Genomic DNA, 27,941 nt, shown 5'->3' on the forward strand with positions numbered 1-27,941 from the left:
TGTGTGTCTGCTTCTTTGACAGTGGCAGCGCCATATATATATATATATATATATATTTTTTTTTTTTTTTAAATAATCAATAATGAAGTTACTGTCTGTGTCTATGTCTGACCTGGGCTGGCACATGCGTGCACAAGCACTACGGTCAAGTGCAAAGTGTCCCGATTTTAGTTCCAGGAAATCTGGTCACCCTAAATTTGTAGGATCCTCGATATTGGAACAGTCCTTCGACGGACTTCGATGACGTAGCATCCTTCAAATTCTGGCTTCGGAGGGTCCTTCCTCGACTTTGAGAAACACCTACAGAAATGGCACATCCTAAAATGGTATAAAAATGAATACATGTTTAAACAGGAATTAATTATTTGGGTAAATTTAATTTATTATAACTCTGTTGTCTATATTTGGTGAAGATTGCTTTATTACTTGTTTAGGACTCGAAACACAAAGTTAAGGAATTGGAACTTGACTTAGGACTTCACTCAGCACATCCTTGTCTTGACTTGGGACGTCAGTAAAGTACTTGAAACTTAGTTGTGACTTGCAAAACAGTGACTTGGTCCCACCTCTGTCCTCAACAGATGATAAAGAGGAAGGACCAATGATGTGAAGGCCCAGATCCATCAGAGTATCAATGCTCTTCCTCTCTCTCCTCCCCTCTCACTGCAGACATGAAACACTGGCTGACTAACATCCTGATTCTGACTCTCTGGCTAGGTAACTATTTAAAATACTGATTGTTTTTCTCTAATCAGTCATCTTTATTGATTCATCTCTTCCTCTGCATGTTCTCTTCTTCCCCAGAGTGTAAAGGAGAAGACAGAGTGATCCAGCTAACAGGAGATGTCATTATTACTGAAGGAGAGACAGTTACTCTTGACTGTAAATTTGTGACTGACCGAACTCCTACTTTGTACTGGTACAAACAAAAAGAAAATGATTACCCAAAGATGCTGCTGCAACGTTTCTCTGTAAAAACTGAAAATGCTAAAGCGCAAGAGAGAATTGATGCTACAATCAAGGACAAGTCAGTTCCTCTTAAGATCCAGAAGCTTCAGCTGTCTGACTCTGCTGTGTACTACTGTGCTCTGAGGCCCACAGTGACAGGAAACACCAAAACTCTGTACAAAAACCTTTGAAGCAAAGACAACACAATACTCCACAACATCCACTAGAGGGAGTCACACACTGTTACAGGGCGACATTATCTAGTAGGTGGTGCACTACTTCTGCACTGTGTTCAACCATTCAGTCAATAATAAGTGCTGCTGTGAAGAGAACAATTCTCAGACTGAATGTTGAACATCAGCTAGTTTCTCCTGTTGATTTAAACCTTGTTATAGAGATGGAACATTGGCTGTGGATTATTCTTGCTGCTCTTTTCTTTGGTAAGGTGCAAAGAGTGTTTTGATGCACAAAAAAGCAAAAACAGATCATCTCTGTTGGTATTTCGTACATTCTAAATAACATGCTATATGGTTTTCTCCGACATAAAACAGCAGTAAGGGTAAATCCAGATTGTTTACTCTTTAAACCTACTCTTCTGTTTTAAATCAATCATCTTTATTGATTTATATCTATCTTTGCATGTTCTCTTCTTCCTCAGAGTGTAAAGGAGAAGACAGAGTGATCCAGCCAACAGGAGATGTCATTACTACTGAAGGAGAGACAGTTACTCTTGGCTGTACATTTGAGACAACTATTTCCTATTCTTATTTGTTCTGGTACAAACAAGAAGTAAATGGCTTTCCAAAGTTTATGCTACAAATCTAGTCTGGAGCAAAAGATGCTGAAAACGTTCAGAAAGAAAGAATTTATGCTACACTCAAGGATAAGTCCTTTCCTCTGAAGATCCAGAAGTTTCAGCTGTCTGACTCTGCTGGGTGACACACACTGTTAAACTTTAAGACAATCACACAACAAATCAACCAACATCAGAATCATCCACCAAAGGTCTTATTATTATTCTCTGGCCCCGCCCACTGACGTTTAACTCAACCAATGAGATCATTTCTGTCTCCAGAGAAGAAATGTTTGAGGAACTAAAAGCACAATCATCTTGATGTTGAGAAGAAGGGCTGCACATCAGAGAGGCTGTTTAGTTTTTCATTCTACTGCAGTGGAAGAACATTGTTCATCTGCTGTCTGTTTGGCTTTAACAACTCCAAAGACATGTTGCTTTACCTGTTTTTACTTTTCTCTCCCTTTATAGGTGAGTCTTAGAACAGAGATCAAAGTCTCATATAACCTGCTGTATTAACAAGATATTTCATAACTAGAGGTTTATCTGTATAAGTTAATGATAACTGATGTGAATAATACTCATTTTGCAGCCCTGGGTTCCATGAACAGCATAAAGCCAGAAAGTACTGAAGAACATGTTGCAGAGGGCAGAAACATCAACCTGACCTGTACATATGAGGGTGATATCAACAATATCCAGTGGTACCGACAATACCAGAGATCCAGACCAGAGTTCCTGCTCTCCATCACAGAGGGAGGATTGACTTATCCAACTGGTTCTGATTTCTCAGCTCACATTGACAAGTCAAAGAAACGTGTTGATCTGGAGATCTCCTCAGCTAAAGTGTCTGACTCTGCTGTGTACTACTGTGCTCTGAGGCCCACAGTGACAGGAAACACAAAAACTCTGTACAAAAACCTTTGGAGCAAAGACAACACAATACTTCACTACATCCACTAGAGGGAGTCACACAATGTTAAACTTAAATATTTTTCATGGTGTAGTCTAGAATCACTTTACAGAGAGACTCAGGGAGGAGCTGAGCTGTTACTGAACTATAGAAGAGAGAGGAACTTCTATATTCAACAGAGTTCAATACACAAACCATCAACATTACCTTTATTCAACATGCTGTCACTGCAGCATTGTGTGTTTTCTCTGCTGTTTCTCTCCATCCTCACAGGTATGTTAGATTATGCAGAATTAAAAAGTTTTATTCTAACAACATCTGAATGTGAATCATTTATTAATGATTTTACAACTTGACATAACAGTTATCTCTTCCTTTAGGAGTCAGCTGTGAAGAACTCACTCCAGCTGAGAAAGAAAAGAACAGTTTAGAAGGCAGCTCTGTTACTCTGTCCTACAGATATTCATCTGGTAATTATTTCTTCTGGTACCGACAATATCCAGGAAAACCACCAGAGTTCATCATCTCCCACTCTGCTTCAGGAATAGTAGGAATCAAGAATAACATAATTCCTGGACTGGAGATTAATGTGGAGGACAAACAAATCCATATGAACATCTCCTCAGCTAAGCTGTCTGACTCTGCTGTGTACTACTGTGCTCTGAGGCCCACAGTGACAGGAAACACCAAAACTCTGTACAAAAACCTTTGGAGCAAAGACAACACAATACTCCACAACATCCACCAGAGGGAGTCACACACTGTTAAACTTCAATATGATGTAGTCTAGAATGACTTTACCATAGTACAGTAACAGAGAAATGAAAATACAGAACTACGAGGAGACAGAGAGACTCAGGGAGGAGCTGAGCTGTTACTGAACTATAGAAGAGAGAGGAACTTCTATATTCAACAGAGTTCAATACACAAACCATCAACATTACCTTTATTCAACATGCTGTCACTGCAGCATTGTGTGTTTTCCCTGACGTTTCTCTCCATCCTCACAGGTATGTTAGATTATGCGGCATGAAAAAGTTTTAATCCAATGACATCTGAATGTGAATCATTTATTGAGTCTTTTTCTATATTAAATAATAGAGTTATCTCTTCCTTAAGGTATCAGCTGTGAAGAACTCACTCCAGTCGAGAAAGAAGAGAACAGTTTAGAAGACAGCTCTGTTACTCTGTCCTACAGATACTCCAAGCAAGCAGAATATAATGATTATTTCTTCTGGTGTCGACAATATCCAGGAAAACCACCAGAGTTTCTGATCTTTCACTCTGAAACGCAAAATGAAACAAACTCTAGACTCTGTTTCAGTGAGTGAGGATAAAACCAAAGTGGATCTTCAGATCTCCTCTGCTGCAGTGACAGACTCTGCTCTGTACTACTGTGCTGTGAGGCCCACAGTGACAGCAAACCCACAGTCTCTGTACAAAAACACAAGCTGACACACTGACAAGCTGCTGGAAGACTTTTTTCTTCACTGTTGTACTGAACTTTGTACCTCCACCAGAGGGCAACATTATCAAGTAGGAGGTGCACTACTTCTGCACTGTGTTCAACCATTCAGTCAATAATAAGTGCTGCTGTGAAGAGAACAATTCTCAGACTGAATGTTGAACATCAGCTAGTTTCTCCTGTTGATTTAAACCTTGTTGTAGAGATGGAACATTGGCTGTTGATTATTCTTGCTGCTCTTTTCTTTGATAAGATACAAAGAACAACATGGTTTTATTATTTTCTAAAGTTTTATTTAAACTGCAGTTCACAGCAGAAATCTTTGAACAGTTAAACTGTTTCTGTCCAGAGTAACATTGTACAGTTGACATTTTCCACTGTCTTCTCCTCTCAGCCTCATGAACAATGTTAGTCTAATGACTTCATTTTCTTTACTTTTTTTCAGGAATAATAGCTGGAAACAAAATTTCTCCTGTAGACGTTGACGTCAGTAAAAGTGAAGGAGAATCTGTCTCACTCAGATGTGTCTATGAGACAACGAATAGTGATCCTAACCTTCACTGGTACAGACATCATTCTGACCTTCAGGCACCTCAGTTTATACTCTGGAAAGGAGCTATTACTGGTAAATATATCCCAGATAAGCGATATGAATCCAAAACAACAGAGAAAACAACTGAACTGACCATAAAGACACTAACCCTGGCAGACACAGGTCTCTACTACTGTGCTCTAGAAACACAGTGATACAAAGTGTAGAAGAGGCTGTACAAAAACCTGAACACAGATATCTGACTACTCTTCAAAGAGTAGGGAAGTGGTATTCAAACCACAGCTTCATATCAGATGGATTCTGATTATTCCAGTTTTATCAGAGTCCCTGTGGTTACAGCTGCTAATGTAACACTGTGGGAGGATTCACATGAGCAGCAAATTCACATCAATGACAAACCAACTGTATGATGGTTCAAACACAAGACACCATGACAACAACTAAATGGACACTGACTTACCTACTAAATCCTCTTCATACCCTGTGGGCCATTAGGCCACAATGAGCTCCTTCCTGTCCTGGACAGCTGTCCTGGGGTTGTTTGTTTTGTCTGTTTTCCCTCTCCCCCCTTTTTTCTTTTCCCTGTTTGTGTGTCTGTCTGGCCGGAGGAGCGGAATCTAGGTCAAGGGGCGTGGCCGGGCGAGCGACCTACCTGCACGGCTGCTGGCTATTCTTCATCACCGCCGCTCAGCTGTGACAGATTCTCTTAATTACGGCGGCAGCTTTTTATCCCGGTTGGAATCTGCATTCGGCGCCAGATCGTTTCGTTTACCATAGTGGTAACTTGGCTCTCAGCTATTCCTCGTTATATTCAAGTGAGTTTTTTGCCTGTGTTTGTTCCTCGAGCTCAGTACTCATCTGTTCCCTCTGCTCTCACTTCAGACTGCATCTACCCCTGCTCGCCGTTTGCCGCTGTACTCAAGCCCTCGCCTCTCAGCCGTGCCACCATCTCTCTGGATTCCCGTGAGCATTCTACAGCTCTTCGCCCCTCTGCCGTGCCACTCTCTGCCTGGATCCCTGTGAGCTTTCGGACACGACATCCTTCTTCGTCCGCTGCAATCCTGACCTCGTCACCAGCCCTGCAAGCTGACCTTCCTTCGTTGTTTCTGTTGTGATCAATTATTAAAGACACTAAAACTTTTCTCTTTGAGTTTGTGTTGTGTGCCTCAGTGTTCTGGGTCTTAGTCAAAGCCATAACACTTCCGTTGTTCAACATGTTGAACTACATCCCAAATAGACACTGAAAAAATAACCAATAAAACTATGAAATATCATAATTCACAGAAGAACTCAGTAGAATCACATTTTTACCACCAAAGGTTTTACTAACTTAAGAATTTCATGAAAACAGAAGCTTCTCCATCAACTCCACCATCTTTGAATTTGACCTCAAATGGCTGCAGAGGACCAGAGACACTAAACTGTCACTTTACATTCAAGAAACATTCTGAAAAAAGCATAAAACGTAACACATTGAAATCATAGACTGTTAATATTAATGGACAGAGTGTGTGACGTCACCCATTGGTTTGTGCAGAGCTGCTCTGAGTTGTCGAGTTTGCCGTTACGGGTGCTGCCATCTTGGTTGCATTAAAAACAGATGTGAGGATTTTTAGATGAGAGGGAGGAGCTGGGGAGGAGTTAGGGAGGAGACTGACTAAAGCTGTGAACGCTGTTTACACCCACCTGCACCGGCAACCTGGCTGTAGCTGCTGCTAACAAAGTTCGAAGAAGAACATTGCTCATCTGCTGTCTGTTTGGCTTTAACAACTCCAAAGACATGTTGCTTTACCTGTTTTTACTTTTCTCTCATTATAGGTGAGTGTTAGAACAGAGATCAAAGTCTCATATAACCTGCTATATTAACCAGATATTTCATAACTAGAGGTTAATCTGTGTAAGTTAATGATAACTAACGTGAATAATATTCTTTTTGCAGCCCTGGGTTCCATGAACAGCATAAAGCCAGAAAGTACTGAAGAACATGTTGCAGAGGGCAGAAACATCAACCTGACCTGTACATATGAGGGTGATATCAACAATATCCAGTGGTACCGACAATACCAGAGATCCAGACCAGAGTTCCTGCTCTACATCACAGAGGGAGGGGTGATTCATTCAACTGGTTCTGATTTCTCAGCTCACATTGAAAAGAAAGGGAAACGTATTGATCTGGAGATCTCCTCAGCTAAGGTGTCTGACTCTGCTGTGTACTACTGTGCTCTGAGGCCCACAGTGACAGGAAACACCAAAACTCTGTACAAAAACCTTTGGAGCAAAGACAACACAATACTCCACAACATCCACTAGAGGGAGTCACACACTGTTCAGGACAATCACAAATTGTAGAGAGATATTCAACAAATGATAAAGAGGAAGGACCAATGATGTGAAGGCCCAGATCCATCAGAGTATCAATGCTCTTCCTCTCTCTCCTCCCCTCTCACTGCAGACATGAAACACTGACTGACTAACATCCTGATTCTGACTCTCTGGCTAGCTAACTATTTAAACATATTGATTGTTCTCCTTAAATCAATCATCTTTATTGATTCATCTCTTCCTCTGCATGTTCTCTTCTTCCCCAGAGTGTAAAGGAGAAGACAGAGTGATCCAGCCAACAGGAGATTTCATTACTACTGAAGGAGATACAGTTACTCTTGACTGTACATTTGAGACAACTTCGACAAGTTAGTCAAGAACTTTATTCTGGTACAAACAAGAAGTCAATGATTTCCCAAAGTACATGTTGAAAAGTTTTTCGAACACAGCAGAAAATGCTCCAGAGTTCCAGAAAGACAGATTTGATGCTACATTTAACGAGACATCAGTTCCTCTGAAGATCCAGAAGCTTCTGGAGATCTCCTCAGCTAAGCTATCTGACTCTGCTGTGTACTACTGTGCTCTGCAGTCCACAGTGACAGGAAACACCAAAACTCTGTACAAAAACCTTTGGAGCAAAGACAACAATATACTCCACAACGTCCACTAGAGGGAGTCACACTCTGTTAAACGTTGAATAGTATGTAATGATACAGTCTAGATTCTTTGTAGAGGTGACAATAACAGAAAATTATGCACTAAAGATGAAAAGTGTTTTATTCAACAGTAACTGATGATAATGAGGTGTTGTGGGATATTATGTTGATGAACAATTTCTATAACTGATTGTAACAGCAAATACCCTGACATCCTACAGAGCTCTATTTCAACTCTGGTTAGCATCACAGAATCAGGTCATAGTTTTGTTCTCATCATTATAAAAGAAGTTTCTGTTTTTCTCTTAAGGCTGATTTATTGTGGTGTACCACAGGGTTCAATCCTAGGTCCCCTCATTCTCTGTTTACATGTCTTTGGATGATATTATTTCCGTGTTCCTGACACCCTGTAATTCAACATTTAATTAAATCCCAATTTTGGCCTCTGGCAGACTGATCACATGAAGTGGCGCATGTTATCAAGACGAAAACTCGCTTTTTAGCGTGTTTATAAACGCCGTTTGGCCTCCATTGACTTACATTACCTTGCGATTGCGTGTGAATTGACGTCGTAGCGAGTAGCATGAAAAGGCAAAAATCTGCGTAGGGAGGTTGGTCGGTGTGGAGGATGGGTCAAACACAGGACTTTCACCCAGGAGACCGGGGATCGGGTCCCGTGTGTCACGTTTCCTAAACCCAACTGAACCTTTATTGTTTTCCTATACCACACCATCCGAAAAGCGATTATGCGTCTTGATAACACGCCAAAATGGTGTGCAAATTGGCGTGTCGCACATTAAATCATCGCATCAAATTTTATGTCATTCTTCTTTTAGAAGGATCAACAACAAAATGGTACAAAATGTTGCCACCGGTCTGTTAACCGGAGGACGCATAACAGAGAGGTGAAGATACAGATCTAAGAGGAGACAGAGACCTTCAGGGAGGAGCTAAGCTGTTACTGAACTATAGAAGAGAGAGGAACTTCTATATTCAACAGAGTTCAATACACAAACCATCAACATTAACTTTATTCAACATGCTGTCACTGCAGCATTGTGTGTTTTCTCTGATGTTTCTCTCCATTCTAACAGGTCTGTTAAATTCTGCATTGAGGAAAACTTTTTCCTCTAACTAATTTCAATATTTTATACATGTGTTTAATTGAACCAATGAGTTTTATAAAATGCTATGAGAAATTATCTCTTCCTTTAGGTGTCAGCTGTGAAGAACTCACTCCAGTCGAGACAGAAGAGAACAGTTTAGAAGGCAGCTCTGTTCCTCTGTCCTACAGATACTCCAAACAAGCAACTGGTAGTGATTATTTCTTCTGGTATCAACAATATCCAGGAAAACCACTAGACTTCATCATATTCATTTCAGGGATGAACATTACAAAAAAAGCTGAATCTCTGACATTGGACACAAGGTTCTCTACGAAACTGTCTGAAGAAAAGCATTGTGTGGATCTTCAGATCTCCTCTGCTGCAGTGTCTGACTCTGCTGTGTACTACTGTGCTGTGCAGCCCACAGTGACAGGAAACACCAAAACTCTGTACAAAAACCTTTGGAGCAAAGGCAACACAATACTCCACAACATCCACCAGAGAGAGACACACACTGTTGAACTTTAAGACAATCACACAACAACTCATTATCCACCAAAGGTCTTCTTTCTCTTCACTGCTGTTTTATCTTTTTACCTTTCAGCAAAAGGTTATTCTCTCAACCATGTCTAAAGGACAGTAGGTAGGTTCCATGTGTTGCACTACCTCAGTAAGCACCGTCAGAGAAACTGGCTTAAATTCCTCAAACACAGCAGAGTGCACAGGAGCAGCAGGTACAAACAATTTAGACATAAAACATTATGAAAGTATGAGAGTGCAGAGTCAGGGGTAATAAGTTCAGTAGCACTTGATAAAAACATGGTATAAAAAATGAATACATGTTTGAAAAAGCATTCATGATTTTGGTATTTTAATTTATTGAAACTCTGTTGTCTGCATTCGGTGAAGATTGCTTTATTACTTGTTTAGGACTAGAAACACAAAGTTAAGGAATTGGAACTTGACGTAGGACTTCACTCGGCACATCCTTGTCTTGACTTGGGACTTCAGTGCAGTGACGTGACACTTGCAAAACAGTGACTTGGTCCCACCTCTTACCTCAACAGATGGTAAAGAGGAAGGACCAATGATGTGAAGGCCCAGATCCATCAGAGTATCAATGCTCTTCCTCTCTCTCCTCCCCTCTCACTGCAGACATGAAACACTGGCTGACTAACATCCTGATTCTGGCTCTCTGGCTAGGTAACTATTTAAAATACTGATTCTTATCCATTAATCAATCATATTTATTGATTTATCCCTTCCTCTGCATGTTATTTTCTTCCCCAGAGTGTAAAGGAGAAGACAGAGTGATCCAGCCAACAGGAGATGTCATTACTACTGAAGGAGAGACAGTTACTCTTGACTGTACATTTGAGACCAGTGACACATATCCCACTTTGTTCTGGTACAAGAAGTCAATGATTACCCAAAGATGCTGCTGCAACGTTCCTCTCTAAAAACTGATAATTCTAAAGAGCAACAGAGAGTTGATGCTACAATCAAGGATAAGTCCTTTCCTCTGAAGATCCAGAAGCTTCAGCTGTCTGACTCTGCTGTGTACTACTGTGCTCTGAGGCCCACAGTGACAGGAAACACCAAAACTCTGTACAAAAACCTTTGGAGCAAAGACAACACAATACTCCACAACATCCACTAGAGGGAGACACACACTGTTAAACTTCAATATTTTTCATGATGTAGAATCACTGAACAGAGAGACTCAGGGAGGAGCTGAGCTGTTACTGAACTATAGAAGAGAGAGGAACTTCTATATTCAACAGAGTTCAATACACAAACCATCAACATTACCTTTATTCAACATGCTGTCACTGCAGCATTGTGTGTTTTCTCTGCTGTTCCTTTCCATCCTCACAGGTACGTTAGATTATGAAGTATGAAAAAGTTTATTTCCAACATCATCTGAATGTGAATCATTTATGGAGTCTTTTACAACATGAAATAACAGTTATCTTTTCCTTTAGGAGTCAGCTGTGAAGAACTCATTCCAGTCGAGACAGAAGAGAAAAGTTTAGAAGGCAGCTCTGTTACTCTGTCTTACATATACTCCAAACTGTCATTAAGTGATTATTTCTTCTGGTACCGACAATATCCAGGAAAACCACCAGAGTTCATGATCTCCCACTCTGCTTCAGGAGAAGTAGGAACTAATCTATTCCCTGGACTGAAGATTAAAGTGGAGGACAAACACATCAATATGGACATCTCCTCAGCTAAGGTGTCTGACTCTGCTGTGTACTACTGTGCTCTGAGGCCCACAGTGACAGGAAACACCAAAACTCTGTACAAAAACCTTTGGAGCAAAGAAAACAGAATACCTCGCAACATCCACCAGAGGGAGACACACACTGTTAAACTTCAATATGATGTAGTCTAGAATCACTTTACCTTAGAAGTTAACAGAGAGAAGTGAAAATACAGAGCTACGAGGAGACGGAGAGACTCAGGGAGGAGCTGAACTGTTACTGAACTATAGAAGAGAGAGGAACTTCTATATTCAACAGAGATCAATACACAAAACAGGCTTTACTTTATCCAGCATGCCGTCATTGGATAATTGTGTGATTTATCTACTGGTTATTTCAATTATAGCAGGCAAGTAATATTCTGCATTTTCTATGTTTGATTGCAATGTCATAACTGTGATTCATTTATTGAAAATTTTGTAAAAAAAATAAAGTTATCTCTTCCTTTAGGTGTCAGCTGTGAAGAACTCACTCCAGAAGAGAAAGAAGACAAAAGTTTAGAAGGCAGCTCTGTTACTCTGTCCTACAGATATTCCAAGATTATAACTGCTAATGATGATTTCTGTTACTATGACTATGAAATATCATAATTCACAGAAGAACTCAGTAGAATCACATTTTTACCACCAAAGGTTTTACCAACTTAAGAATTTCATGAAAACAGAAGATTCTCCAACGACACCACCATGTTTGACCTCAAATGGCTGCAGAGGACCAAAAGATACTAAACTGTCACTTTACATTCAAGAAACATTCTGAAAAAAAGCATAAAACGTAACACAGTGTAATCATAGACTGTTAATATTAATGGACAGAGCGTGTGTGACGTCACCCATTGGTTTGTGCAGAGCTGCTCTGAGTTGTCGAGTTTGCTGTTATGGGCGCTGCTATCTTGGTTGCATTAAAAAAGATTTGAGGATTTTTAGATGAGAGGGAGGAGCTGGGGAGGAGTTAGGGAGGAGACTGACTGAAGCTGTGAACGCTGTTTACACCCACCTGTATCAGCAACCTGGCTGTAGCTGCTGCTAACAAAGTTTGAAGAAGAACATTGCTCATCTGCTGTCTGTTTGGCTTTAACAACTCCAAAGACATGTTGCTTTACCTGTTTTTACTTTTCTCTCCCTTCATAGGTGAGTGTTAGAACAGAGATCAAAGTCTCATAAATTGCTATATTAACCAGATATTTCATAACTAGAGGTTATGAAACTACAGACTTGGCTGTGTACTACTGTGCTCTGCAGCCCACAGTGACAGGAAACACCAAAACTCTGTACAAAAACTTTGGAGCAACGATAACACAATACTCCACAACATCCACCAGAGGGAGTCACACACTGTTAAACTACATCGTTTTCATCATGTATTCTAGAATCACTTTACCTTAGTAGGGTCCGTGTACTTGGTGGCCAACGGATTTTCGTTTTGAAAGGAAAAAAACAAAAACGAAAAACGGCCAGTTTCCCAATTACCATTAGTAAATAGGAAAACAAAAAACGGAAAACAACCCATTATTCGTTTTTTGTTTTGATATTAAAAAACGGAAAACGAAAAACAATCTCGTTATCCGATTGTCTTTGATGTATTTGTAGATGGAACTCGGAAATTAAAATACGTGTGTATAAGTCGTATTCCTTAATTTTGTAACTGTCGGTACACGATCCGTTCTGCCTGCACGATAGACTGTATATAAGTAACATGTGTCAACACTTTATGACCAAACATTACAACTTTTTTATTAAATCTTTTTTTATTAAATCTTTATTATACAATAGTCATAGCTACAAACATTCGAAACTTGTCACTGATCCAAAACCGTGTAGCGACATCGTTGTTGTGTTGTTTACGTTAATGTTTTTACCTAATACTTCGTCTTGACTAATAACCATAGACTGTCTATTATTAATGCGATGAAGTGTAAACGTACATAAGTGTCCTTTTGAAGATGGGATGACAGCTCTCCCAGCCACCACTGCTGTATACCACTATAGTAGCTACATGCTAATGGCAGTAAACACTATAGTAGCTACATGCTAACGGTCATCTTAGCTGGCAATGTTGTTAAATTCTCCCCAATTCCGGGTCACATTCCTGCTGAAACATGTCCGATTGTGTAGTGTTTGGTCTGCGATTTTTGACGTTAGAAAGTGCTGCTTCGTTCCACTACAATCTAACGTTAGCATACTCATAGCTAACTATTGTAGCTGCATGCTAACGCGACATAGCGGAGCATATATAGCTAGCTATGTACGTATATAGCAGGACTTTGTACCGTAAAAAATCACCAATAAAGGCTTCTAAACCAAATACTAAACAAATACAAATACAGTAAAGTGACCGGAATTAGGGGTGAAATGTCCAGCATTGAGCTACATAATAGTTTGCTAGGAGTAGGCTGGTCTCTCACAGAGATCTCATTTGTAGCCCTGTTTTTACCTGATACTTTCATAAAAGTACAAACACATGAAGTGAGAGGTATACACATGCTTAAACTTTATTTAAAACATGGTTAACCTGAAGCAGGACGGAGTCATGACTTATAACACCAAAACAAGGCTTCTAGCTCAGGCTAGCTAGCGTTAGCAAATTACCTTCAAAGTTGTAAAGAAATGACGAAACGTAAAATTTGAAGCCTTTATTTAATTTGCTACATGGTGTTGTACTGGATGGCCGGACGACCCTCCGTATATCATTAACAGATACTTTAGGCAACTCCAGCAAACACCTTGTAAACTTCATCTCTGCCATCATAACGGTCTACTGTCACTGTCTAATGTTTTCTTCCGGTAACCGGGAATGTCCAAACATCCTTATGCCAATGCGTGCATAGAGCTGTGAAGTTTGCCGGTGTTCGCGCAAGCGTAGAACTGATCAGGCAGTGCACAGAACGGATTTTACAGGCGGTACGGAAAAAGGAATAAGATTTATACACACATTTTAATTTCCGAGTTCCATCTACAAATACATCAAAGAAAATCGGATAACGAGATTGTTTTTCGTTTTCCGTTTTTTAATATCAAAACAAAAAACGAATAATGGGTTGTTTTCCGTTTTTTGTTTTACTATTTACTAATGGTAATTGAGAAACTGGCCGTTTTTCGTTTTTGTTTTTTTCCTTTCAAAACGAAAATCCGTTGGCCACCAAGTACACGGACCTAGTAGTGTAACAGAGAAGTGAAAATACAGAGCTACGAGGAGACTGAGAGACTCAGGGAGGAGCTGAGCTGTTACTGAACTATAGAAGAGAGAGGAACTTCTATATTCAACAGAGTTCAATACACAAACCATCAACATTACCTTTATTCAACATGCTGTCACTGCAGCATTGTGTGATTTCTCTGCTTTTTCTTTCCATTCTAACAGGTAAGTTAGATTATGCAGCATGAAAAAGTTCATGCAGAAGTTTAATCCCAATACCATCTCAATGTGAATCATTCATTAATTCTTTGAAATAACATCTAATAACAGAGTTTTCTCTTCCTTTAGGTGTCATCTGTGAAGAACTCACTCCAGTCGAGACAGAAGAGAACAGTTTAGAAGGCAGCTCTGTTACTCTGTCCTACAGATACTCCAAACAAGCGGATACCAATGATTATTTCTTCTGGTATCGACAATATCCAGGAAACCCACCAGAGTTCATCATCTTTCACTTTGGAACGCAAAGTGCAACAAACTCTCGACTGAATGTTTCTGTAAGTGAGGATAAAACCAAAATGGATCTTCAGATCTCCTCTGCTGCAGTGACAGACTCTGCTCTGTACTACTGTGCTGTGAGGCCCACAGTGACAGCAAACCCACAGTCTCTGTACAAAAACACAAGCTGACACACTGACAAGCTGCTGGAAGACTTTTTTCTTCACTGTTGTAATGAACGTTGTACCTCCACTAGAGGGCAACATTATCAAGTAGGAGGTGCACTACTTCTGCACTGTGTTCAACCATTCAGTCAATAATAAGTGCTGCTGTGAAGAGAACAATTCTCAGACTGAATGGTGAACATCAGCTAGTTTCTCCTGTTGATTTAAACCTTGTTGTAGAGATGGAACATTGGCTGTGGATTATTCTTGCTGCTCTGTTCTTTGGTAAGATACAAAGAACAACATGGTTTTATTATTTTCTAAAGATTTATATAAACTGCAGTTAAGAACTGAAATGTCTGAACAGTTGAACTGTTTCTGTCCAGAGTAACAATCTTCTCCTCTCAGCCTAATGAATAATGTTAGTCTAATGGCTTCATTTTCTCTACTTTTTTTCAGGATTAATAGCTGGAAACAAAATCTCTCCTGTAGAACGTGAAGTCAGTAAAACAGAAGGAGAATCTGTTACACTTACATGTGTATATGAGACCACGACCAACAATGTCCACCTTCACTGGTACAGACATCATTCTGACCTTCAGGCGCCTCAGTTTATACTCTGGAAAGGAGCAAGAGGAGCTAGTAGTGATGAATATATCCCAGATAAGCAAAGATATGAATCCAAAACATCAGATAACTCAACTGAACTGACCATAAAGACACTAACCCTGGCAGACACAGGTCTCTACTACTGTGCTCTAGAAACACAGTGATACAAAGTGTAGAAGAGGCTGTACAAAAACCTGAACACAGATATCTGACTACTCTTCAAAGAGGAGGGAAGTGGTATTCAAACCACAGCTTCATATCAGATGGATTCTGATTATTCCAGTTTTATCAGAGTCCCTGTGGTTACAGCTGCTAATGTAACACTGTGGGAGGATTCACATGAGCAGCAAATCCACATCAATGACAAACCAACTGTATGATGGTTCAAACACAAGACACCATGACAACAAATAAATGGACACTGACTTACCTACTAAATCCTCTTCATACCCTGTGGGCCATTAGGGTACAATGAGCTCCTTCCATTGTTCAACATGTTGATCTACATCCCAAATAGACAGTGAAACACTGGTAGTTTATATTCTATAACATCATAATTCACAGAAGAACTCAGTAGAATCTCAGTTTTACCGCCAAAGATTTTACTAACTTAAGAATTTCATGAAAAGAGAAGCTTCCCCAATAACTTCACCATCTTTGAATTTAACTTCAAATGGCTGCAGAGGACCAAAAGATACTAAACTGTCACTTTACATTCAAGAGACATTCTGAAAAGAGCATAAAACGTAACATGTTGAAATAGTGACAGGAAACAACCAAACTCTGTACAAAAACCTTTGGAGCAAAGACAACACAATTCTTCAATATGTTTCATGAGGTAGAATCACTTTACCTTGTAAAGTGTAACTAGATATCTTTTTGTTAACATTCAAAACATAATTTCCGTTTTTTTCTCATTCACTACCCTATTTTTAGTTTGAGTTTTAACACTGTCTTTAGTGATAGTATATTAGTATTGTATTAGTTTAACATATCTATTTATTTAGTTTTCCCAGATTAGGTCAGCTGACATCCCGACCCGAAGAAATACCAAAAACAGCTAGATGGATGGAACTAGGAACATCACCAGGTAAGTTAAATTATTATTCAGATTTTTTTTTTAAAGCACCCATATTATGCTCATTTTCAGGTTCATAATTGTATTTTAAGGTTGTACCAGAATAGGTTTACATGGTTTAATTTTCAAGAAACACCATATTTTTGTTGTACTGCACCGCTCTCTCTCACTGCTGCAGATCCTCTTTTCACCATAGACTGTATATAAGAATGGACCAACAGATCCCATTGCTCTGGACGGAGACCAGTGAAGGCCGTTAGAAGCACTTTTCCGGTGATGGCTGAGCGTTACTGAGCAGCCTCCAACTGAGCTTGAAGACTTAGATGTGACGTGAGCAACCTGTCTGAAAGTTGGAAGTCTTCTGGTAGCTGTGCCAAGAGAAATCTCAATCATTCCCAATCTAGCAGAGACGGAGAGCGTAGGTATATGTAAGGAGATAACATAGGCACAGGCTAATTATTGATCACTAAAATGATAGTTAACATTAGTAATTACATTTAAACAGCTAATGTGAGACGAAATGGATGGGTTGATTTATCAAAGTTTGTATATGTGTGGAAGCACCAGAGACACAACATAACACCCCAAATCCCAGAAAAGTGTTTTTTTCATAATATGGGCACTTTAAACATGCGCAACATCATTTCCGTGTTCACTTTTTCACTACTACTGATTTTTGATCTTTTTTTAACAATGTCTTTATGGATTTGTCATTACATTTAGAATTTAATGTGATAATGTTATTGTGTAGCACATTATATTACAACTTTTCTTAAACAAGTCTCAAACTAATTAATCACAAAGTGCTCACAATATAAAACTAAAGCTGTTGATTGAGTCTGTTAATTTGTGTGAGAAATCATTGACTTCATCAGAGGAACCACATGATGACACTGATGTCATGATGGTTCGCTGTTCTTGCTCAGACCAAATTCTGGTTTCTTTCTTTCTTCTTCTTCTTTTTTTTTTTTTTTTTTTTTTTTACCAAACATGAAGTTGATGTTAATAAAACAATTAATAAATGAAGTATATCTTTTTTTTTTACTATTCTATGGCTTAAAAGAACTGAGGGCACTGTCATTTCATGTTTGGTCTACATGTTTATTAACGTTGGGTGGATTCACAATGAGCCATCAATTCCAACACTTCCCCCAGGAGCAAGCACATTGCGTCTCTCCTCCGTCTGTGGACATGGGAGAACCTGTGAGTCCTCCTATGTCTACAAACGGGGCAAGCAGCGTGTCTGCGTCTGCGTGGCATTGTCAAAAAACAACCTGATGGGAGTAACGGGTCCTATTTATGAACTCTCAAGACAATGTTCTGTGATGTCACATCACCATTTATGATCTCACAATGCCAACTTTGATGATGGTAGTGCTGCTTTCAGATGGGGTCGTGTTTAGCATGTTCACAACAAGAGTCCATAAGAACTTCCCCCTGTTGTGATTTTCACAAACTCGGAGGTGGAAATCTTCTGAAAGCTCAGAGTTCACGAGTTGTTACCATAGACTGTAAAAATTAGGTTGAAATATCTACAATTATGGGGTGGCCTCTAGTTCACCCAATGAGAGCGTTCGCCCCATGTTGGCTGAGTCCTGCAGCCGCACGGGTTCGATTCCAGCCTGCTGCTCTCTGCTGCGTGTCATCCCCCATCTCTCTCCCCCTTTCATGTCTATCCACTGTTACTTTAAAAATAAAGGGAAAAAATTATCTTAAAAAAACAAAAAAAGACAAATATCTACAGTACAATTATGACTAGAAACAATGCAATTGCAGATATCCACAAATGTATTGTTGGTATATGTTTTTCATTTTGGATATCCTAAATTAAAATTATGACCAGTAACAGTTGGATTGTAGATGTCTAAAAATGGAGTTCTAACTAGTAAGAATCCTACTGCATAAATCTAGCATGTTCATTCTGGATCAGAAGAATAACATTGTATATATCTGAATTTAAAAGCTCCACATAATTGATAAAGTGACGTCATCTGTCCTACGAAGAATGAAGTTGTGGATATCTGAAATCACAATGTTGTGAGACAAATCATTGACTTCATCAGAGGTCAGAGATCATAAACTGTGACATCATCAGTGACATCACAGAACATAGACTTGAGAGATTATAAATAGGACCTGTTACACACAAGAAATAATATATAACAAATCTCACTTTCTCTTTTACCAGATTGGGTCAGCTGACTTCCTGACCAGAAGAAATACCAAAACCAGCTGGATGGAACTCAGAACATCACAAGGTAAGTTTAATTGTTAGTCAGGATTTTTTTTTTGTTAACATTCAAAACATAATTTCCATTTTTTGTCATTCACTACTCCCTATGTTTTTGGTTTTATCAGTGTCTTTAGTGATAGTATATTAGTATCGTATTAGTTTAACATATCTATTTATTTTATTATCATTTGGTTGTCGTGGATTGGATAAGCTGACATCCCGACCCAAAGAAATACCAAAAACAGGTAGATGATGGAACTAAGAACATCACCAGGTAAGTTAAATTATTATTCAGAATTCCTTTTTTAAACATACGCAACATCATTTGCATGTTCACTTTTTCACTATTACCGATTTTTGATCTTTTTTTAACAATGTCTTTATGGATTTGTCATTACACTTAGAATATAAGGTGATAATGTTATTGTGTAGCACATTAGATTACAACTTTTCTTAAACAAGTCTCAAACTAATTAATCACAAAGTGCTCACAATATAAAACGACTGCTGTTGATTGAGTCTGTTAATTTGTGTGAGAAATCATTGACTTCATCAGAGGAACCACATGATGACACTGATGTCATGATGGTTCGCTGTTCTTGCTCGGTCCAAACCCTGGTTTCTTTCTTTCTTTCTTCTTCTTTTTTTTACCAAACATGATGTTGATGTTAATGAAAGAATTGATAAATGAAGTATACTATTCTATGGCTTAAAAGAACTAAGGGTACTGTCATTTTATCCTTGGGCTACATGTTTATTGGCTAGCGTCTGCGTCGGACAACTCTCCTCCATCTGTGGACATGGTAGGACCTGTGAGTCCTCCTACGTCTACCAACGGAGCGAGCGGCATGTCTGCGTCTACGTGGCAATGTCAAAAAACAACCTGATGGGGGAAATGGGTCCTATTTATAAACTCTGAAGACAATGTTCTGTGACATCATAGGGTTCTATGATGTCACCATTGTGTCATTGATTGTTTCACAGGAATTTGATATCATGAAGTGTTGTCTCTTGTGGAATACAAATGACGATGCCACCTTAACTATGACATCATCTGTGACATCACAGAATGTAGCCTTGAAAGTTTATGAATAGAACTTTTTACGTGCTCTTTAAGCTCCATGTTTTTCCTCTCTTTATGCCTTACATTATCTCTCTCTTTATGCCTTGCACTTTCCTCTCTTAAACCCTCGGAGACCGACACGATCATACTCGATGAAAAATGTCATCTCTTATTCATATTTTCATAATTTTATAGCAATAAGAGCTAGAGACTTACCGTCTTTTTAAATGATGACAATGTGCAAGAGAAGTCACAGTAGGAAAGGAGAGAGGCACAAAATGTGTTAGGTGTAAAGTTGTCAGTAGGGGGAATAACCCAGGGCTGTGAATGAGCCCTGTCACTGTGATCAGGTTCCTCCTTCTAATCCACCAACTGAGGGCCCTATCTTGTTCCCGGCACAGCCACAATGTCCACCAGATGGAGCCACACACTGTAAAAATTCAATATTTTTCATGATTTAGTCTAGAATCACATCTTAAAAGTGTAACAGAGAAGTGAAAATAAAAAGCTACGAGGAGACGGAGAGACGCGGGGAGGAGCTGAGCTGTTACTGAACTATAGAAGAGAGAGGAACTTCTATATTCAACAGAGATCAATACACAAACCATCAACATTACCTTTATTCAACATGATGTCACAGCAGCATTGTGTGTTTTCTATGATGTTTCTAGTTCTTATAAAATGTTTGTCAGATTCTGCGTTAAGGAAAAGTTTGACTTCAATGTTTTCTGAATGTAGAACATTTCTCGAGGCTATATTATCTCTTCCTTTAGCTATCAGCTGTGAATAAACTAACTCCAGTAAAGAAAGAAGAGAACAGTTTAGAAGACAGCTCTGTTACTCTGTCCTACAGATACTCTAAACAAGCAACTGGTGGTGATGAGTTTTACTGGTATCGACAATATCCAGGAAAACCACCAGAGTTCATCATCTTTCATTTAGGAACAGGAACAACAATGAAAAGTCCAATCCCTGGACTGACGATTGAAGTGAAGGACAAAATAATCCACATGAATATCTCCTCTGCTGAAGTAAAAGACTCTGCTGTGTACTACTGTGCTCTGAGGCCCACAGTGACAGGAAACACCAAAACTCTGTACAAAAACCTTTGGAGCAAAGACAACACAATACTCCACAACATCCACTAGAGGGAGTCACACACTGTTAAACTTTAAGATAAACACACAACAACTCAACCATCATCAGAAACATCCACCAAAGGTCTTCTTTCTCTTCACTGCTGTTTGTCACGGCCCTGGGCCTGTCGTACTTGTGTGTGGTTTGTCTTGTCATCTTACAGGTGTAGCGGAGGTGATGATGAGAAGACTGGGAGAATCTGGCTGGTCCTCCCAGGATATTTAACCCCACCTGCCCTGATTCTCCTGACTGCGCACCATCGTGTTTTCTCTCTGTTGAGTTATCTCCTGTGTTAGTTGTTGACAACAGGCACCTCACATACTCCACTACATCCATACACCCTCATTCACTACTGATACTGACAATCACACCTCATATTTCTCTTGTTAGCAATATCATTTAATAAATGTTCTGTTATTATTGTTAAGTTGCTGTACATCTCCCTCTTTTGTTGTGGCCTGTGAGCCGGTCGTAACACTTTCAGTAAAAGGTTATTCTCTGGTCCCGCCCACTGACGTTTAACTCAACCAATGAGATCATTTCTGTCTCCAGAGCAGAAATGTTTGAGGAACTAAAAGCACAATCATCTTGATGTTGAGAAGAAGGGCTGCACATCAGAGAGGCTGTTTAGTTTTTCATTCTACTGCAGTGGAAGAACATTGTTCATCTGCTGTCTGTTTGGCTTTAACAACTCCAAAGACATGTTGCTTTACCTGGTTTTACTTTTCTCTCCCTTTATAGGTGAGTGTTAGAACAGAGACCAAAGTCTCATATAACCTGCTGTATTAACCAGATATTTCATAACTAGAGGTTAATCTGTGTAAGTTAATGATAACTGACGTAAATAATACTCATTTTGCAGCCCTGGGTTCCATGAACAGCATAAAGAAAGAAAGTACTGAAGAACATGTTGCAGAGGGCAGAAACATCAACCTGACCTGTACATATGAGGGTGTTATCAACAATATCCAGTGGTACCGACAATACCAGAGATCCAGACCAGAGTTCCTGCTCTACATCACAGAGGGAGGATCATTTTATCCAACTGGTTCTGATTTCTCAGCTCACATTGACAAGAAAGGGAAACGTGTTGATCTGGAGATCTCCTCAGCTAAACTTTCAGACTCTGCTGTGTACTACTGTGCTCTGCAGCCCACAGTGACAGGAAACACCAAAACTCTGTACAAAAACCTTTGGAACAAAGATAACACAATACTCCACAACATCCACCAGAGGGAGTCACACACTGTTAAACTACATCGTTTTCATCATTTATTCTAGAATCACTTTACCTTAGTAGTGTAACAGAGAAGTGAAAATACAGAGCTACGAGGAGACAGAGAGACTCAGGGAGGAGCTGAGCTGTTACTGAACTATAGAAGAGAGAGGAACTTCTATATTCAACAGAGATCAATACACAAACCATCAACATTACCTTTATTCAACATGCTGTCACTGCAGCATTGTGTGATTTCTCTGCTTTTTCTTTCCATTCTAACAGGTATGCTACATTATTCAGCATGAAAAAGTTCATGCAGAAGTTTAATCCCAATACCATCTGAATGTGAATCATTCATTATTTCTTTGAAATAACATCTAATAACAGAGATTTTTCTTCCTTTAGGTATCAGATGTGAAGAACTCACTCCAGTAGAGAAAGAAGAGAACAGTTTAGAAGGCAGCTCTGTTACTCTGTCCTACACATACTCTAAACAAGCGGATACCAATGATTATTTCTTCTGGTATCGACAATATCCAGGAAAACCACCAGAGTTCCTCATCTTTCACTTTGGAACGCAAAGTGCAACAAACTCTAGACTGTCTGTTTCAGTGAGTGAAGATAAAACCAAAATGGATCTTCAAATGTCCTCTGCTGCAGTGACAGACTCTGCTCTGTACTACTGTGCTGTGAGGCCCACAGTGACAGCAAACCCACAGTCTCTGTACAAAAACACAAGCTGACACACTGACAAGCTGCTGGAAGCCTTTTTTTCTACACTGCTGTAATAAACGTTGTACATCCACTAGAGGGCAACATTATCAAGTAGGCGGTGCACTACTTCTGCACTGTGTTCAACCATTCAGTCAATAATAAGTGCTGCTCTGAAGAGAACAATTCTCAGACTGAATGTTGAACATCAGCTAGTTTCTCCTGTTGATTTAAACCTTGTTGTAGAGATGGAACATTGGCTGTGGATTATTCTTGCTGCTCTTTTCTTTGGTAAGATACAAAGAAAAAACACAGATCATTTCTGTTGGTATCTCCTACATTGTAAATAAATGTTGTATGGTTTTCTCTGACATAAAACAGCAATAATGGGAAATCCAGATTATTATCTCTTTAAACCTACTCTTCTGCTTTACATCAATCATCTTTATTAATTCATATCTATCTTTGCATGTTCTCTTCTTCCCCAGAGTGTAAAGGAGAAGACAGAGTGATCCAGCCAACAGGAGATGTCATTACTACTGAAGGAGAGACAGTTACTCTTGACTGTACATTTGAAACCAGTGACACATTGCCCTGTTTGTTCTGGTACAAACAAGAAGTCAATGATTTCCCAAAGTACATGCTGAAGCGTTACTCAAACACAAAAGATAATGCTCCAGATTTCCAGGAAGAAAGATTTGATGCTACAATCAACAAGACATCAGTTCCTCTGAAGATCCAGAAGCTTCAGCTGTCTGACTCTGCTGTGTACTACTGTGCTCTGAGGCCCACAGTGACAGGAAACACCAAAACTCTGTACAAAAACCTTTGGAGCAAAGACAACACAATACTCCACAACATCCACCAGAGGGAGTCACACACTGTTGAACTTCTATATGATGTAGTCTAGAATCACTTTACCTTGGTAGTGTAACTGAGAGAAGTGAAACTACAGAGCTACAAGGAGACAGAGAGACTCAGGGAGGAGCTGAGCTGTTACTGAACTATAGAAGAGAGAGGAACTTCTATATTCAACAGAGTTCAATACACAAAACATCAACATTACCTTTATTCAACATGATGTCACTGCAGCATTGTGTGTTTTCTCTGATGTTTCTTTCCATTCTAACAGGTATGTTAGATTATGCAGCATGAAAACGTTTCTAATAACATCTGAATGTGAATCATTTATTGAGTTGTTTACATCATGAAATAACAGTTATATCTTCATTTAGGTATTAGCTGTGAAGAACTCACTCCATTCTCAGAGACAGAAGAGAACAGTTTAGAAGGCAGCTCTGTTACTCTGTCCTACAGATACTCCAAACAAGCTAAATATGATGATTATTTCTTCTGGTATCGACAATATCCAGGAAACCCACCAGATTTTCTCATCTTTCACTCTGGAACGCAAAATGAAACAAACTCTAGACTGTCTGTTTCAGTGAGTGAGGATAAAACCAAAATGGATCTTCAGATCTCCTCTGCTGCAGTGACAGACTCTGCTCTGTACTACTGTGCTGTGAGGCCCACAGTGACAGCAAACCCACAGTCTCTGTACAAAAACACAAGCTGACACACTGACAAGCTGCTGGAAGACTTTTTTCTACACTGTTGTAATGAACGTTGTACCTCCACTAGAGGGCGACATTATCAAGTAGGAGGTGCACTACTTCTGCACTGTGTTCAACCATTCAGTCAATAATAAGTGCTGCTGTGAAGAGAACAATTCTCAGACTGAATGTTGAACATCAGCTAGTTTCTCCTGTTGATTTAAACCTTGTTGTAGAGATGGAACATTGGCTGTGGATTATTCTTGCTGCTCTTTTCTTTGGTAAGATACAAAGAACAACATGGTTTTATTATTTTCTAAAGATTTATATGAACTTACAAAAAACAGTTGAGCTGTTTCTGTCCAGAGTAACACTGTACAGTTGACATTTTACACTATTTCTTCTCTCAGCCTCATGAACAATGTTATTCTAATGGCTTCATTTTCTCTACTTTTTTCAGGAATAATAGCTGGAGACAAAATCTCTCCTGTAGAACCGCATGAAGTCAGTGAAAGAGAAGGAGAATCTGTTAAACTCAAATGTGTATATGAGACAACATCAAATGGTCCTTTACTTCACTGGTACAGACATCATTCTGACCTTCAGGCACCTCAGTTTATACTCTGGAAAGGAGCTAGAAGAGCTAGTAGTGATGAATATATCCCAGATAAGCAAAGATATGAATCCATAACAACAGTGAGCTCCACTGAACTGACGATAAAGACACTAACCCTGGCAGACACAGGTCTCTACTACTGTGCTCTAGAAACACAGTGATACAAAGTGTAGAAGAGGCTGTACAAAAACCTGAACACAGATATCTGACTACTCTTCAAAGAGGAGGGAAGTGGTATTCAAACCACAGCTTCCTATCAGATGGATTCTGATTATTCCAGTTTTATCAGAGTCCCTGTGGTTACAGCTGCTAATGTAACACTGTGGGAGGATTCACATGAGCAGCAAATCCACATCAATGACAAACCAACTGTATGATGGTTCAAACACAAGACACCATGACAACACATAAATGGACACTGACTTACCTACTAAATCCTCTTCATACCCTGGGGCCATTAGGCCACAATGATCTCCTTCCATTGTTCAACATGTTGATCTGCATCCCAAATAGACACTGAAACATTAACTAATACAACTCTGAAATCAGAAGAACCCAGTAGAGTCACATTTTTACCACCAAAGATTTTACTAACTTAAGAATTTCATGAAAACAGAAGCTTCTCCAACAACTTCACCATCTTTAAATTTGACCACAAACGGCTGCAGAGGACCAAAAGATACTAAACTGTCACTTTACATTCAAGAAACATTCTGAAAAAAGCATAAAACGTAACATGTTGAAATATTAAGTCTCTGTTTACTTTCAGACTTTCTAGAAAGAAATATTATGGGCGTTTTCACGTGAAATGTTCATGTTTTTGTTACATTGTATACATTTGATCCGGTAAGTTTTGGTTTCACACTGCAGTTGTGCAAGCATCACATGCGTGAGCTGCATCTCCAGATACTTATATTTGATTGGTTTGTAGTAAGGATACACCGAACCCAGAGTTCGGGTTTGGCCGAACTTTGGGCTTTTTGACGGAGTTCAGGTACTGTCGAACTTTAGAATTTTTTTCCACCGAACCGAACGCTACCAAAGAGAAGTAACAAGAGGCCAAACTCAATAGAACATTCCATTGCAACAAACACACCCATGACCAAGCTGCAGCTCCACCATCTTGGACTGAACGCTACTTCTATACTCTTTGTAGAATTACGCTTGCACTTCGCACACTTGAAGGAATATACAGACAGCAGCCAAAATGCAGCAACTTCAGCTAAGGAAGGACAGTCACAGCTAAAAACTTGTGTTAACCAGACAGTGCCTCTCCAGGGCTGTCAGCTGTTCTCTTGGCAATGAGTCTCCCTACAATGGGAGCGACTGCTGCTCGTTAGCTAACGCTAGCTTTCTAATTTCACCCCCCCAACATGCCTTCATCATACACTGGTTAGCAAAAATATGTCAAACAAAATTGTCACTCAGCTGGCGATAGCGATGTGCTTTCCTACGATGTGAAAAGAGCGTGTGAATTCAACGTTAAGTTGTTACATTGAACTATTTTAGAGGCTGTGGACGTTGTTTACTTCATTAATGTGTTTACTGTGTTAATGGACTGAGGATCAGAATCAGAATCAGAAAAGCTTTATTGCCAAGTACGTTTTTAACACGTGTTGTTGGTGCATGTCACACATTCTCTAAATAGAATATAAACAATATAAGTATATGTACACAGTATACAGTATGTATTAAATTAAAAATAAAATATTAAAAATAAAATAAAAGATAAAAGATGGGAGTAGAGGATGGGAGTAGAGTTCGGTTCGGTGTTCGGCAGAATATTAACCAGTAGGTTATTTTTTTCAACTGACTGCTGCTCTCTCCTACTTACTGCTGCTCTCTCCTACTGACTGCTGCTCTCTCCTACTGACTGCTGATCTCTCTTACTGACTGCTGCTCTCCTCTACTGACTGCTGATCTCTCCTACTGACTGCTGATCTCTCCTACTGACTGCTGCTCTCTCCTACTGACTGCTGATCTCTCCTACTGACTGCTGCTCTCTCCTACTGACTGCTGATCTCTCCTACTGACTGCTGATCTCTCCTACTGACTGCTGATCTCTCCTACTGACTGCTGCTCTCCCCTACTGACTGCTGCTCTCTCCTCCTGACTGCTGCTCTCTCCTACTGACTGCTGCTCTCTCCTACTGACTGCTGATCTCTCCTACTGACTGCTGCTCTCTCCTACTGACTGCTGATCTCTCTTACTGACTGCTGCTCTCTCCTACTGACTGCTGATCTCTCCTACTGACTGCTGCTCTCTCCTACTGACTGCTGATCTCTCCTACTGACTGCTGATCTCTCCTACTGACTGCTGATCTCTCCTACTGACTGCTGCTCTCTCCAACTGACTGCTGCTTTCTCCTACTGACTGCTGCTCTCCCCTACTGACTGCTGCTCTCCCCTACTGACTGCTGATCTCTCCTACTGACTGCTGATCTCTCCTACTGACTGCTGCTCTCTCCTACTGACTGCTGATCTCTCCTACTGACTGCTGCTCTCTCCTACTGACTGCTGCTCTCTCCTACTGACTGCTGCTTTCTCCTACTGACTGCTGCTCTCCCCTACTGACTGCTGCTCTCCCCTACTGACTGCTGCTCTCCCCTACTGACTGCTGCTCTCTCCTACTGACTGCTGCTCTCCCCTACTGACTGCTGCTCTCCCCTACTGCCGCGCCTCTTTTTGTTTTGTTGTGTTGTTGAGAAGCGAGACACGGGAACTTTCTTTCTGGAGCATTTATTCAGAGACGAACGGAAACCTACACTGTACGTTTACTACCACTTAACAAGTAAACTGCTGATGTATTCTCAGCTCTGATAGCTGACAGCTGTCTGCTCTGAGCGCATTCACCATCACATACTCTCTCATGTACACACTAAGCAGTAGTTATTCCTTAAAGGAGC

The 27,941-nt window shown here is 39.8% G+C and overlaps 1 protein-coding gene and 1 long non-coding RNA gene across 5 annotated transcripts in view; one reads left to right on the plus strand and one right to left on the minus strand.

Annotated features, from left to right (window-relative positions):
- On the minus strand, window positions 1–27,813 carry LOC118495826. Its single transcript, XR_004898269.1, has 4 exons — window positions 27,803–27,813; window positions 13,160–13,173; window positions 8,187–8,295; window positions 1–10 (listed from the first exon to the last, which is right to left on the minus strand). It is a non-coding gene; the product is annotated as an uncharacterized LOC118495826 (long non-coding RNA).
- si:dkey-154p10.3 (zinc finger protein 135) overlaps window positions 1–27,941 on the plus strand; it is a 307,986-nt gene that overhangs the window by 65,036 nt on the left and 215,009 nt on the right. The window lies entirely within an intron of this gene.

This window comes from Sander lucioperca, chromosome 9, assembly GCF_008315115.2.
Source record: "Sander lucioperca isolate FBNREF2018 chromosome 9, SLUC_FBN_1.2, whole genome shotgun sequence".
Classification (NCBI taxonomy): domain Eukaryota; kingdom Metazoa; phylum Chordata; class Actinopteri; order Perciformes; family Percidae; genus Sander; species Sander lucioperca.